This window comes from Rattus norvegicus, chromosome 6 (assembly GCF_021556685.1).
Source record: "Rattus norvegicus strain SHRSP/BbbUtx chromosome 6, alternate assembly SHRSP_T2T, whole genome shotgun sequence".
NCBI lineage: Eukaryota > Metazoa > Chordata > Mammalia > Rodentia > Muridae > Rattus > Rattus norvegicus.
In genome coordinates, this window is record NC_141539.1 from 118,724,370 (window position 1) to 118,738,900 (window position 14,531).

General features: G+C 35.9%; 1 long non-coding RNA gene across 1 annotated transcript in view; it reads right to left on the minus strand.

The window, feature by feature from the left end:
* Window positions 1-1,475: 1,475 nt before the first annotated feature.
* Window positions 1,476-14,531, minus strand: part of LOC148005413 (uncharacterized) — a 72,654-nt gene continuing 59,598 nt past the window's right edge. Inside the window, exon 6 of the long non-coding RNA XR_015622510.1 lies at window positions 1,476-1,693. This is a non-coding gene — a long non-coding RNA (uncharacterized LOC148005413). The remainder of the gene's footprint in view (window positions 1,694-14,531) is intronic.

A 14,531-nucleotide genomic window follows, 5' to 3' on the forward strand; every position in this document is an offset into this window, starting at 1 on the left:
TAATCTCTGGTCCCCCCTGAGTAGGTAGATTCACCCCTTTTCCACGATGAACAATCGATAAACAGTTTGGAGAAAAGGACTGTCTCTCTCATCAAGAACCATCGTGGAAAGAATGGAGAAGTCATTCATCTACAGAGCCAGGCCACCTAGGTCTACTAATGAAGGCTGCTCTGAGTTCCCAGACAATCCTGCTAAACTAAGGACAATCCTTGAAGAGTTAAGCTGGAACTCCCTGCCCACTGGCTCAGGCTCCAAAGCCTGGACACCCAAATACATTCCCAACTGTCGGTTGTATCTGAATGTCCAGGAGTTTGGGATTCCCTGGTCCCAGGCTACTCATTGCAGGCCCATGATCCCCTGGCTGTCCTCTGCACAGGTTCCAGAGGCAGCTTGATGCCTGGGAGTCAGTGAAGCCCGGCTTCCAGGTGCTATATTAGGCTGAATTTCCTCACCCTTTGAACTGTGTATCTGCACTTCCTCCAAGTCCAGTACCTGACAGTGGACTTAGGGTAAATGTAGTCTAGCTCCTCCCTGTTTTGTCTGCCCAGTGGTGTACCCACACCACAGCCACAGGGCGAAAGCACAATGAACAGTCATGGTTTGGCATATTTGTTAAGAATGATGAACAGTTAACCTTATTTGTTTAAATTTTGTGTATGTCACTGTATTTGTTAGAAAAAGAACCCCGGATGAGTATTATTCTCTAGTTAACAATAAGAATCCTAAGGCATTGAACAGTGACACATTATTCCTCCAGTGAGTCAGAACCAACAGTACAAACAGGTGGATACAGATATATCAGTGGAGACTAACGATAGTCTTTGCTCGGGGAATTACTGTAGCTGAGAACTCTCCTGACAGGGTACATTCAACTAGAGTTCCTGGACTCATTCCCAACATGACACTCTTGGAGCTATTTGGGAAGCCAGTATTTTCAGCCAAAAATTCTAAGAATCCAGAGGCTGATGTTGCTAGATATGGATCCCTTTCCAGGCCTAGAGGTCTAATATCCAGGGCCAAGACTGGCTGATTGAAATATGACTATAATAACATATTTCCACAAGCTATTGGCTTTGGCAGATGATTTAATGTTGAGTGCTACTTGACAGCATATTCTCTCTCCTATTCCATTCAGCTTCATAGGGCAAACACTGGAAACAGCCTCAAAATTCTACTCACAATCATGCTTTATCAGTGTTGAAGATATTATTCGCTGTGGTAAAATTAGTGTCCACAGTTAACCATTACACTCATGTAATTATTGGAAACTTCAGGTTAAATAAAAAAAAAACAAGACAGAAGAAAAATGATTAAAAAGTAAATAAAACCAATATGATAAATGATAAGCACAGTAAATGAAATGGGTAAAAGTAAACAGCAAACATCTCATATCTCATACTAATAGGGAAACAATAACGAAATATCTGCAACACTTCAGCCATGAAAATCAATCAATGTGAGTCAGTAAACATTTTGTAAAAATTGCATGAAATATAAATGAGATGCACGTTAGATCACTTTCTTAAAAGAAACAAAAATAATCCAAATACCGGAATTCTTATGCCCCGAATGGTACTTCTGTCTTGTCATTTAAAAATCTCGATAACATCTTCTGAACTTGAAATGTTGATGGCATTTCATGGTGTGACACTTTGAACAGGAATATTGGCTTACTGTGTGTTTTGCTTCAAACCTAAAAGAAATGACACAAATGTCAAATGTCAGTAATCCTTATTTAATCACATGTAATGACAAATTTTATTTGTTTATTTATTTATTTAATGGGGACATATAAATATTATTTGTTTACAAAGGAGAAGGAGGAGAGAGAGAGAGAGAGAGAGAGAGAGAGAGAGAGAGAGAGAGAGAGAGAGAGAGAGAGAGAGAGAGAGGCCAAGAGAGGCTAAAAGAGAAAAGGGGAATGTTTGCACCATCAATCAACATAAGAGACATAGAACCTTGTTTAGCATTATGAAAGTCACCGCACTTGGCTTCGATGTCTCACTTTACCAAGATCTCCCATCCTAGCAGAACCACGAGATTTCTAAAATTAAAATAAGAATGATCCCAACAACTATTTATACTCATTCTACAATTAGCATCATTGTCATCAAGATTTAATCACTGGGGTTAACCTGTTCTTTAGAACAATCTGCCATAATATTAAAAATTGAATTTCTTCTTTATACATAGGTCTATGGTTTTCTTTTGTTCTAGTCCTTATCATGTTTTGGATATCAGAGTGATGTTGGCTTTATGGAATAAATTTGGTAGTGTTCTCTGACTTTTTTTTTGTGTGTGAAAGAATGTGTAATTCTTTCAAGGATTCATGCATATGTACATTCATTCTCTTTAAGGGTACACCATTAGTTTCTAAAACCTCCATGCTTTATGTACACCGATATCTGCCATAATAAGTTATTTAAATGACCTGTGATTTCTTAAGACCAAAATTCTTTAGAAATGTATCTTTTGACTTTTCCTTGATTTCTTGGCGGATAAAACACTTAAATTACTCTCTAGGATTCATTTAATTAATATTTTATTTTACTAAACTTTTTGCCCTATTTGAAATTTTTGGTGTGTCACTTTTTGGAGTACAACATAAACTAAGAGACCATTTTCTACTTCAACTTGTACTGAAAAGTCATGTTCTGGTTAAATTTTGCAAGTCTTAAAGTAAGAGAGAGCTCCGTAGTGATTAAAATGGAAGCCAGCAGGAAGGAGGAAATGCATTTACTGGTGAAAAGCAAATAGGAAAAAAGTATACTTTATACATGTATAAGATATCATAATAAAAGTTATTATTTATAAAATTAGAATATATTGATAAGAATTTCTATGTTTGAATTTTTTATAAGTGCTAATCCAATCACATTATGAAAGTCTTGTAGCATATGCTTTTATTATCTCATTTAGAAAGTAAAAGGGCTTCCAGAATTTTAAGAGGAAGTGATTTTAGAGTGGTTGAAGACTGAAGATTAAACATATTGCTAAGATGAGACGAGTCCAGACACTCCACATTATAGAAAACAGTACTTGGTCAGTCTCTTCCACAGTCTCATGCTGTGGAAGATACCATTTAACAAGCAGTAGAAGACATTGTTCTTAGTAGTAGTGCAAACACATATACAGAATCACCTTGTGTTTTACCTAAAACATCCCTGAACTAGCACAGCCTATGAGGCACAAAAATTTATTTATTTTTTAAAAGCAAAATGGACTTCAATTTTATAAATGTGTGCAATCAGATTGGAGTCAGATAGTTTAGAATATATTAAAAGCATAACAGAAAACCAGTTCCAAGAATTATTTAGCATATAGGCAGAGAAAAGTTACGACAATAAGGACCCATGGGATTATGAGAATGAGGAACTCCCACAATTTTGTATGTTTTCTGACAAACACATGCATGTACCACTGTCTTAACAACAAGGAGAGAACTTCTGACGGCCCCAGGGTCTATGTCTCAGCTCAGTTCCTAAGAGCATGAAACCTTCCCCAGATGCTCTCAACCTACATGGTCATTTGGGCATCAGGATCTCCCCTTACATCTTTCCTCTATCACATTCATACTGTTGAAGCTTGTCCTTATCTGATGCATGGTTCTCCTATGAATCTTCTGGGGTTTTCTAATAGGGTTTGTTATCTAACCTTTCATAGATATTGCCATTGTATCTCAGTCTACCCTCATCATCTTCTTTTTTAACTACTAAAACACTTCTTGGGCCGTTTAAACTCTATTTTACCTACTGTATAGTGAATATGTAACTTACAAGCTATATGTATATACATACATGTGTACATACTTACATACATATAATTACTATTTAATATAATGTGTTATTTGGGAGTTAATGTTAGTAGTTAAGATTGGAATAAAAACTGCATATCTGACAATATCCACCTCTGAAAAAATAGCAAGGAAATTTATTATTATGCAACAATTTTGACAGTGTGGAATAACGTAGTACTTTCACGATATTTATTCTTTTTTATAAAGCCACATAAACTAATGCAATTCTTAGCACATAGATGACTTTATTTATTGTAGTGGACTGTTGAAGATTTTAAATGAATTTATTTATTTATTTATTTATTTATTTATTTATGAGTTGTTCACCATATCTAGGCTTTGAGGGCATCATCCAATGTATGTACACATTTGTATATCTTTTAAATGTGTTGCAGGTATCACAAATATATACTAAAGACTGTCAGCAAGATACTCTACATATGAAGGCCCAGGTTACTAAGCTTTACACAGTGATTTCAATCTGCACAAACCACATAGTATAGGGGAAAGACAGACTACCACAAGATTTGTTCTGAAGTCCATGCACATGTTTGAGTTGTGTGTGTGCAGATACTCTCAGAAAAACACACACACACACACACACACACACAATCACACGATAGCAAGAAAGATAGATGAGGGATACATAGATAGATATAGGTGATAGCATTAGAATAGAGAAATTCTTTTCAAGGTTAAACAGTTTTTTATTATGTAAATAGTGTGGACAACAGATTAGAGAAAATAAACATGATTAGTGCCCTCTCTTATATCAGGTAGTGTGTATTAAAGATCCTGGTCATGAAACCTTCCTTCCCTCTTTTTCCCATAGGCCGATATCCAGAGAGTTTGCATCTTTGCACTGGTCTAGAAGAGCATCTCCCTTTCCAATTCCCCATCTTACTGATTCAAGCCTTATTTAATGTGTATCCTGGAGCTTGAAATTCCATTCTATTATGAACTTAGAATCTGTCATATAGGAGATTGCCTGTTAATTTTTTATTAATAATTAATTAATTTTTATTTAAAATAGATTCTTCTTTAATACAGTGCATTCCAACCACAGTTTCTCTTCCTTCTAGTTCTTGCAGCTTTTTCCCGCCTCTCATCACTCCCAAATCTACTCCCCATCCATTTCCTCTTCAAAAAAGTTTTCCAAAAGACAGTGGCCAAGCAGTATTAAAAAAGGACAAAAAGAAACAAACAAACAAACAAACAAAACAATAAGACAAGAAAAAAGCAACCAGATCAAGACCATACAAGGCAACCCAATAGGAGGAAAAGACTCTAGAGAACAGATAAAAGAGTCAGAGAAAAATCCACTTCCATTAATAGGTGCCCCACAATACCACCACATTAACAGTCATATCATTAATACAGAGGACCTGATGCTGATACATGGGTCCCATGCTATACTCGCTGCTTGTGTCTCTGTAAGCCCATGTGAGCTCTGTTTAGTTGTTTCAGTGGACCTTGTTCTATCAATTTCCTCCAACCTTTCTAACTCCTACAGTCTTTCCTCCTCATCTTTGTCAGTTTTCCCCAATGTCTGAGAAGAGGGACCAAATGGCAACTTCTAGAATATACACTCTCTTCCCATGTCAGCATCTGCTCCTATCTGTTGCCAAAGGCACAGATCAATAAGTATGACAGAATATCATTGGGAAAAGTGCCATTGATCTTTTCTCCAATCATATTTGGTTCTAACCTAGGACTCTAGGCTATCCTCTCCTTAGGTCCTGGTCATCCAGGCAATCTACAGCATTGGTTCCTTCTCATGAAGTGGGTCTGAAATTAAATCAAATGTTGCATGGCAACTCCCACATTTTCTGTGCCCATTGCTCAAGCACATCTTATAGACATGGCAGATTGTGTGTGGAAGGTTTTGCAGATGAGTTGGGCCCAAATTTTTTCTATAGTTGCAGAAAACCTTTCAATACCACAGAGACTAAAATGTAGGGGTGATGGTCTCATGTCCACATCAGCTCTACCTTTGGTGAGCATGCTAAGCTCAACTCAAGGAGTCAAAGTTATTCTTAGCAATAGACTCCCACTCTCAGTTTTCAGATGGTGAACCTCTCCTAATATTAGTCTGTGTGGTTTATATATTTCCTTGGGACCCCTCAGCCAACAACAAATGTAACCCAGTCTTACCACCAGTATCCCTGCTGACTATAAAAGATGGTCAGCTCAGATTCCATATATTCCATTACTAGGAATGCTCACCAGGGTCATCCTTACAGATGACATTAAGTTTCTAATGCACTAGATTTCCACACCACACCCCCAAAGGTCCCCCCCCCAATTCCAGCTTTAAAAAGTAAGCAAGCAAAATACAGAAAGTGAGATCAGTATGCACATATATTTATACTACTTCACAATCCATTGTAATCAGTGGACAGTATGATATTTTCTTTAAATTTTTTGTGAAAGAAATGTTCTGACTACTATTTAAAGAAGCAACAAACAAATTCTTCCTTCTATTCTTATCTCATACATTTATTTTATGCCTCATCTAGAAGGAAGTAAACACATTTTCATATTTGAACATAAGCATGAAAATCCAAATTCTCTCTTTCTTAATATTCAACACTAGGTGGTTTACAAATCTAATCTATTGTAATGAGTTCAGTGAGGAAAATTATGCTGCTTAATATTGTCTAACCTGAATGAAGAATTCATCAACAGTTGTTTTCCAAATCAACTCTGTATGCTGTGTTTTCCATAATCATGTAAATTACTGTTTTATCTATCTGTTCTCCTTAATGGATGATATTTAAAGTAACTCAGTACTTGTTGTCAAGGTTTAAATTACAAGGGCATGTAGTAGCTTTCTTTTAGAAATATTAAGTAAAAACCAGTTAAGAATCACAGTTAGGATATATACATGTACTCCAAATAGTTTAGTTTCATCTAAAGGTAAAATTAAATTAATTTCTTAGATGACAAACCTGGAAATATATCATATTTGAGACAATATTTTATCTGCGAAGAAGCTGATTATATTTTTAGAAAGTGTAATTACACAATATGATTATTCTTATAATCAAAAGTGTAATTCTGATCTCTTTCACACTTAGGGTAATATACCCGAGGTTTTATTTTATTTTATTACAGTCACACTAAAATATTTATGTGAGTGTATGAACATGAAATATTATATATGAATGTGTTTGCACATACAGACTCATATATATTCTTTCTAAATGCTTTTATATGCATATCCCAACATGGACATGGATATATATGCATGCACTGATATATATATGTATTATGCAAATATATGGATTACCATACATGTTTTTATACATTGTCATATGTTTATGCTCTTCAATTATAAAAATATTATGATATAAATATTAGGGAACCAAAAGGGTTCATGCTAAAATATGTAGTCAAGAAAACATGGAGTGGAGTCATGAATGATATTTGATTACAATGGAAGTGAATCTGTAGACTAGCTTAAGGATGATTTCCTCTTGAACTGATTTTATTTTTTTAAAAGGATTCAGTAGCTTAAGATTTACAAGTAGAGATTGCCTTAGTGTAATTATTATTAGTACAGCCCAGCATGTATCATTTAATTTAGAGTTGCTGCAAAAGTATAAGACTTTGCCAGAGTAGCTTAAAAAAAGCTAGCTCAGTTTGTATACCTGGGAAATCAACATATAGACAAAGACACACAGACACACAGACACACAGACACAGACACAGACACACACACACAGACACAGACACACACACACACACACACACGACCACCACCACTATGACCACTACAACAGCAACAAAATAATAGAAATCAGTAAACATACCACATCAATGGTCTGCATTCCGCAATAAAAAGGTGCGTCCTAGCAAAATATATCTAAGATCCATTTTCTGCTTTATTTAAGAACCACAGCTTGACATTAAAGATAGACATCACATCAGGGTAAAAGAATAGAAAAAGGTATTCCAAACAAATAGAGCTATAAGGCAAGCTGATTTGGTAATTTTAATATCTAACAAATCTGATACCAAAATCAAGACAAATTAGAAGAGATGGGGAAAAACCTATAGTCATTAAAGGAAAACTCAAACAAGGTGATGTTGCTATTATTAACATCTATACATTAAAACCATGTGTCTTAGGGTTCTCTAGAGTCACAGAACTTATGGAATGTTTCTAAATATTAAGGGAATTTCTTTTGATGACTTACAGTCTGTAGTCCAACAACCCCAACAATGGTCGCTTGTGAATGGGAAATTCAAGAATCTAGTAGTTGCTCCATCCCACAAGGCTAGTTTTTTCAGTTGGTCTTCTGTAGAAGTGGCTTCCAACAGATTTGCTGGCAAGTAAATGCAAGCAGGTGAAGAACAAATGTTCCTTCTTCCAATGTCCTTATATAGGTATCCAACAGAATGTGGGGCCCAGATTAAAAGTGTGTATCACCATGCTGGATCAAGGACTTATTTTTTCCCAGGGTATGTAAATTCAGAGCTCTCCTTGCCCGAGTCTTTTGGGATTAATGGCATGTACTACCATGCCTAGGCTTAAGGTTTTCATAGCCACTATGCTTCAACATATCCATGTCAAGATCCAGCTCAGATAGTGTGTCTTCCAGCCTTCATATCTGGATCACAGGTGAGCCCTCCGATTTTGGATTGTAGTTCATTCCAGATATAGTCAAGTTGACAACCAGGAATACATGTGGGCACCAAGTTCACATACTTACTAGGAGATTTCATATCTGACATTGATCAATAGGCAGGTCAATGAGGCAAAAACTAAACAGAGAGATGCTTGAGCTCTATGACATCATATTAAAAAAAGGACCTAATAGGTATAGAACATTTTCCTAAACACAAAAGAATACATCTTCCAAATATATCATGGTACTCCAAAACTGACCACAAAGAGACACATATCATATCTCAATAGGTAAAAGAAAATTATAAGATTCTTCATCTTATCTACTATGGTTCAAAAGCAGATATCAACAGCAACATAAATAATAAATCATTTGCAAACCTGTGGAAATTGAACAGTTCAGGGCATTAAGAAAAATGAATCAAGCCACAAAGTAAGAAAGGCATTAAATAATTTCTATTGCTGAATGAAAATGACAACACAACACATTCAAAATTCTGTGGTAAAATAAAGCCAGTTCTTAGAGGAAACTGATACCACTAATTGCATACTGATACAAAATAAAAATGGAGAACTTGTCTACTAATGAAATAACAGTACAAATAAAAGCACTTAAACAAGAAGGATGACATGGAACCCAAAAGGAGTAGATGGCAAGAAATAATCAAACTCGGGGCTGAACTCAATGATTAGAAACCAAACCAAACAAAAATAGACAAGCATAAACTGTATAAAGAAGCAATGGTGCAAAAAATGTTTCTTTGAGAAAACCAGTAAGAAAGGAAGCACACACAAGCACTCACACACACACACACACACACACACACACACACACACACGTGCGTGCACACTACTACTACTACTTTAATAAAGACCTTGAACAATAAAATTACTCTTAATGACATTCTCTTACACTCATAGGAACTGTGTCTTGCTATACCATTATCAGGGTTTCTTCCTCCAGCAGCGGATGGCAATCAATACAGAGACCCACAGAAAATATATATGGTACAGAGAATGAGAGACTTCATAATACTAGACTTAAGCAGATGTTTCCCTTAAATTCTTCCCTTCAGGATTCAGGGAGTCCCAAGGAAGAGAATAAGAACCAGTAGGGATGGGGTTGGGGATTTAGCTCAGTGGTAGAGCACTTGCCTAGCAAGCACAAGGCCCTGGATTTGCTCCCCAGCTCTGAAAAAAAGAAAAAAAAAGAGCCAGTAGGGATGGAGGACATCAAAGAAACAAGACCTCTTAAACACAGCAACAACAAAGTACATTTGATTCACATAGACTGTGACCATAATGCACCCGATTAGCAAGAGTCTTCCCAAGATGAGGTCCTAGAACTCTACCCATTTCTCTCAACCAGAATAACAATTTCTAAACATTTGCAAATGGAAATCTTATTTTATTCTAAAGGAGAGTCACTAGGGAAATAAACTACTTTTAAGGACAAGTCTATTTATACCAGGTGATGGCCAACAGAAAATGAAAATCTGGCATTTTTGTAAGTGCCTTTTTTCTTAATCCTCATCATGTCATGTCATATCATGTGAGGACTTTTCTATTTTCTTCTTCCAATAGTTTTTCATAACAGGTCCATTGTGTATATATTTATTATGAATAAAGCTGCTATGAACATAATTGAGCAGGTGTCTTTGTTGGAATGGCGAAGTATCTTTTGAATGTGTGCCCAGGAGAGTTATAGCTGGGATGTGGGGTACAACTATTCCCAATTTTCTGAGTAACTGCCAAATTAATTTCCAAAGAAGTTGTCCAAGTTTGCACCCCCAGCAACTGTGGAGGAATGTTTCCCTTTTTTCACATCTTCAGCAGTATGGGCTATCACTTGAATTTTTTTTTCCATTCTGATACCTGTGAGATAGTATCTAAGAGTCATTTTGATTTACATCTCCCTGATGACTATGGATGCCGAAGATTTCTTTAAGGTTTCTTGGCCATTTGAGATCTGTCTGTTGAGAATGATCTGTATAACTCTGTACCCCCTCTTTTATTTGGGTTATTTTGACTTTTGGAGTCTAATTTCTTGAGTTCTTTATATATTTTGGTATTAGGCCTGTGTCAGTTGTAGAGGTGATGAAGCCCGTTTTCTAATGAGAGACAAAATGCTGTTGGATCTGGATGGAAAAGAACGGGAGGTTAGAAGGCAGTAGGCTGAGTAGAGGAATGGGACATGGTAATCAGGATATATTACATGAAGAAAAAATACTTAAATATAAGGAAAAAGTGATTAAAAGAAAATAATTTGAAATGTATCATAATTAATGTACTTATGATCTATTCCTATAACCCTGTGTTTAAGGTGATCTAATTGCAGCTGCTTGCTTTTAATTCACTGAATTATGCAAACAAGAACATATTTTTAAATGTTTCATGATTTCATATAAATAGGACTATATATAGCTTCCCATAAGAATCTCAGTTGGTGGTTGTTTAGGAAGGTAACTGAGTCTTTAAGAAGTAGAGACTTGCTGGAGAAGCATGTCACTTGTAATAGAATTTCAGAGTTTATACTCTCATCCAGTGTCCTGTCCTCCTCCCCCATTTTGGACCCTGTGTGCTGGTCAACAGTAATCTCAGCTTTCTAACTGCTGTCCTGAATTCAGGCTCCTAATCTTAGGCTGGCCCTGTGGTGATGGTCTCTGGAACCATAGAGAACCCTTTCTTCTCTAGATTGCATTTCTCAGGGTACTTCATCACTGCAATAATACATATGGAAATGTCATGTCAATGAGTTTTAATTTCTGTAAATACATTGTTCCTTTGCTCATTGTCTGTGAGCAGTCAAGAAAAAAACACTGTGACCACAGCATAGGCAAAGGAAAGTTGATACAAAGCAATGACATGATCAAAGATGGTCCCGAAGAGATCCTCATGGAATAATGCAAGAGAAGCCTATGATAAATAACACTGGCACATAGGCTTCTAGACAGAGTTGCCCTTATTCCCTCTCAGATGCAATAAGTAACACAGTAATTACCCTGAAGATAAAAGTACATATTTGAACAAGCCAGTAAATAAGAATAAAACATTTTACTTCTACTTTTTATATTTTTCTAGATGAAAAACATATAAATGTTGAAGAATTTTATATATTATTATGAACTTCAGGTGCAGATGACTATCATTATAATAATGAAACCAACAGACTGATTTATTTCAATGAAGCTAGCCAGTATGTCGAGTACAATCTGTGCCCATTCAGTAAAGCGAAGCTGTCTGACCTTTAATGCAATTAAAACTATGAACTTGCTTCATTAGCCCCTTATTCAAGTTAAATGAGATGGTGTATTTATCTAGTACAATTACATTTTCATCTAACATTTAAGGTAAAGAAACATACTTAATTTTATAATGTGCATTGCCGTGATCCCAGGAAAAATACTTAATTCTGAAAATTGTCATTTACTTTGACACACAACACACACACACACACACACACACACACACACATGCACACTCACAAGCACACAGACACACACACACAAACACACACACACACACACACACACACACACACACACAAACAGAAGCTGCTCTCTGGCAGGCGAGTTCAATGGCCTGTGGGAATGAGGCCATGAAAGTTGCCATTGGAAGAAGGCACAGAAGAGAGGGGAGGGAAAGGGAGAAAGTGAGACTTGCAAAGAGACTGAATCAGGGAAAGAAGAAGAGAGTTTACTTTGTTTTGAATGCATATTTTCATTCAAAACATTTGGAAAATGTTATATTTGAAATGTATCATTATATCTGAAACATCTAATTTTCATATTTATTTTTAGTAGCATCGATATAATAAAATAATTAAGAATATTATCAATAATACTCCCGCACTAGATTACTTCCTTTTTCTATCACCGGTTTGAAGTGCAACATATAAATGTGTATGAATTGAAGAGCAGTTGCATCTGTCACATGTTAGTAAAATAAAGAACCAAATCATTCAGCATATGGTATGTTGTAGAGCTAATATAAAGTGATGAGTGAGCCTATCAGGAAGTTCAGTTTCGCTGTAATACTGAAAATGAACATTTGATGATTAATTATTTTGGTTAAACTTGCTGGTCAACATGACTACTTCTGAAATAAAATCCAAGGAGCTGAACACCACAAGGGGAACACATGCATGCACACACACACACACACACACACACACACACACACACACACACATCACTTAATGTGAAAAGAATCATTCTAAATAAGGTTATATTGAGAATAGAAACACTGAATCTTGGGCTCATTTTCTAGTGCCAGTCTACATAAAAGGGACATGGAAAAGTAAGCTATCCCTATCTACCTGCTTCACCTCACTCTCACTGGCAAGTTCATCTACCCTGGGACTAAGGCCTTCTTTTGCTAGTTATTAAAACTTGTTTCAGAATTCCAGAATTCCAGGGTCAACTGAAGATCAGCAGCGTTTTCAGAATTGTCTTGACTATGGCACCAGCTTAGGACTATCTTGTGTCTTAGACTTAACCCCTTCCAGTTTCTTAGAATCTGTGGAGACACAGCCATTGTCAGACAACCAGGTTCCTTAAGGGAGGGTTGAATTATACCCTGGTTGAAAGCATACTAAGAGTAGGATGTCATGGTTTACTCAGAAACTAATTATCTAGTATAATTGGAGTACTTAATTCTATGAAACAGATTAACAACAACTTAAACACCCAGAAAGGAGACCACTTATTTCTACATCTTCTAGAAAAGCAAATACTATAAGACAGTAAATTATTATCAAAGTTTCATCTAGACAGTGACTCTCATGGTCAGAATTTAAATATAGACATGAACAATGCAAATACAGAATTCTCATCTTTTCAATTAATTTTTTATAATTGAAAGTGTAATTTTTTCTTTTTTCTTTTTTTTTCTTTTTTTCGGAGCTGGGGACCGAATCCAGGGCCTCTACCACTGAGCTAAATCCCCAACCCCGAAAGTGTATTTTTATATCAATAAAATTCATGTATATAAAATTGATATTTTTTGCATATCAACACATATATAAATGCCAGCTAAATGATATGAGCACTAGCATACCCAGAAAAAAATTATCATAAAATTAATGAACAGGAATACTTATTTTCAAACATCCAGAAGATGTATAGGTGTGGATAACGATCCCATATTTTTTCTTTATGTACAGTTTCATTGTGAAAAGAGTGGTAAAGCTCATGTTCCCATCCATAACAACATTGTTTTAGGTGAGACTTCCTTTTCTGTTCAGAAGCAATAAATAGTCACAGTTATCTTCCTTACGGGTATGAGAAGATTAAATGTTTTTTTATTAGATATATTTCTTTATTTACATTTCACATTTAAAGCCACATTGGTTTTTGGAACGTTTATTACATAGGAGGCAAGTTCTAACAATCTGCATTGATTCAACCTGTGTCACAGTTTTGTGCACAAATATACATTGATTTTAGCATTAAGGATCTATACTCAACCTCTGAGTAGCAAGCAATGGATGCATCAATAAAGTTAATTATTTTGGAGTAGTTAGTTGTACTACCCGGACCTGCAATTTGATATGAAGCTTCATGTTCCTAACATTTATTTGTGTTTTGTTTTTATATTTTGTCTGCTCTTGTGGAAAAGGCCTGTCAACACAAGTAGCTTATAGATAAAACTTCCTTTAATATATTTAAATACCATCTCTCTATATATTTGTGTGTATACATGTACATATATATTATATTATATTATATTACATTATATTATATTATATTTATTATATGATTTTAGGTAAACATCTGTTTCCTGAGAGGCTCTGCCAAAGCCTGACAAATAGAGTTGGATGCTCACAGTTAACCATTGGACAGAGCACAGGGTCCCCAATGGAGGAGTAAGACAAAGGACTGATGGAGCTGAAGGCATTTGCAACCCCCAAGAAAGAACAAAAGTACCAAACAATCAGACCCCCCAGAGCTCCCAGGGATGAAACCACCAACCAAAGAGTACACACGGTGTGACCCATGTCGCCAGGTCTCTACGTAGAAGAGGATGGCTTTGTAGGACATCAGTGGAAGGAGAGGACCTTGGTCCTATGAATGCTTAATGCCCCAGTGTAGGGGAATGCCA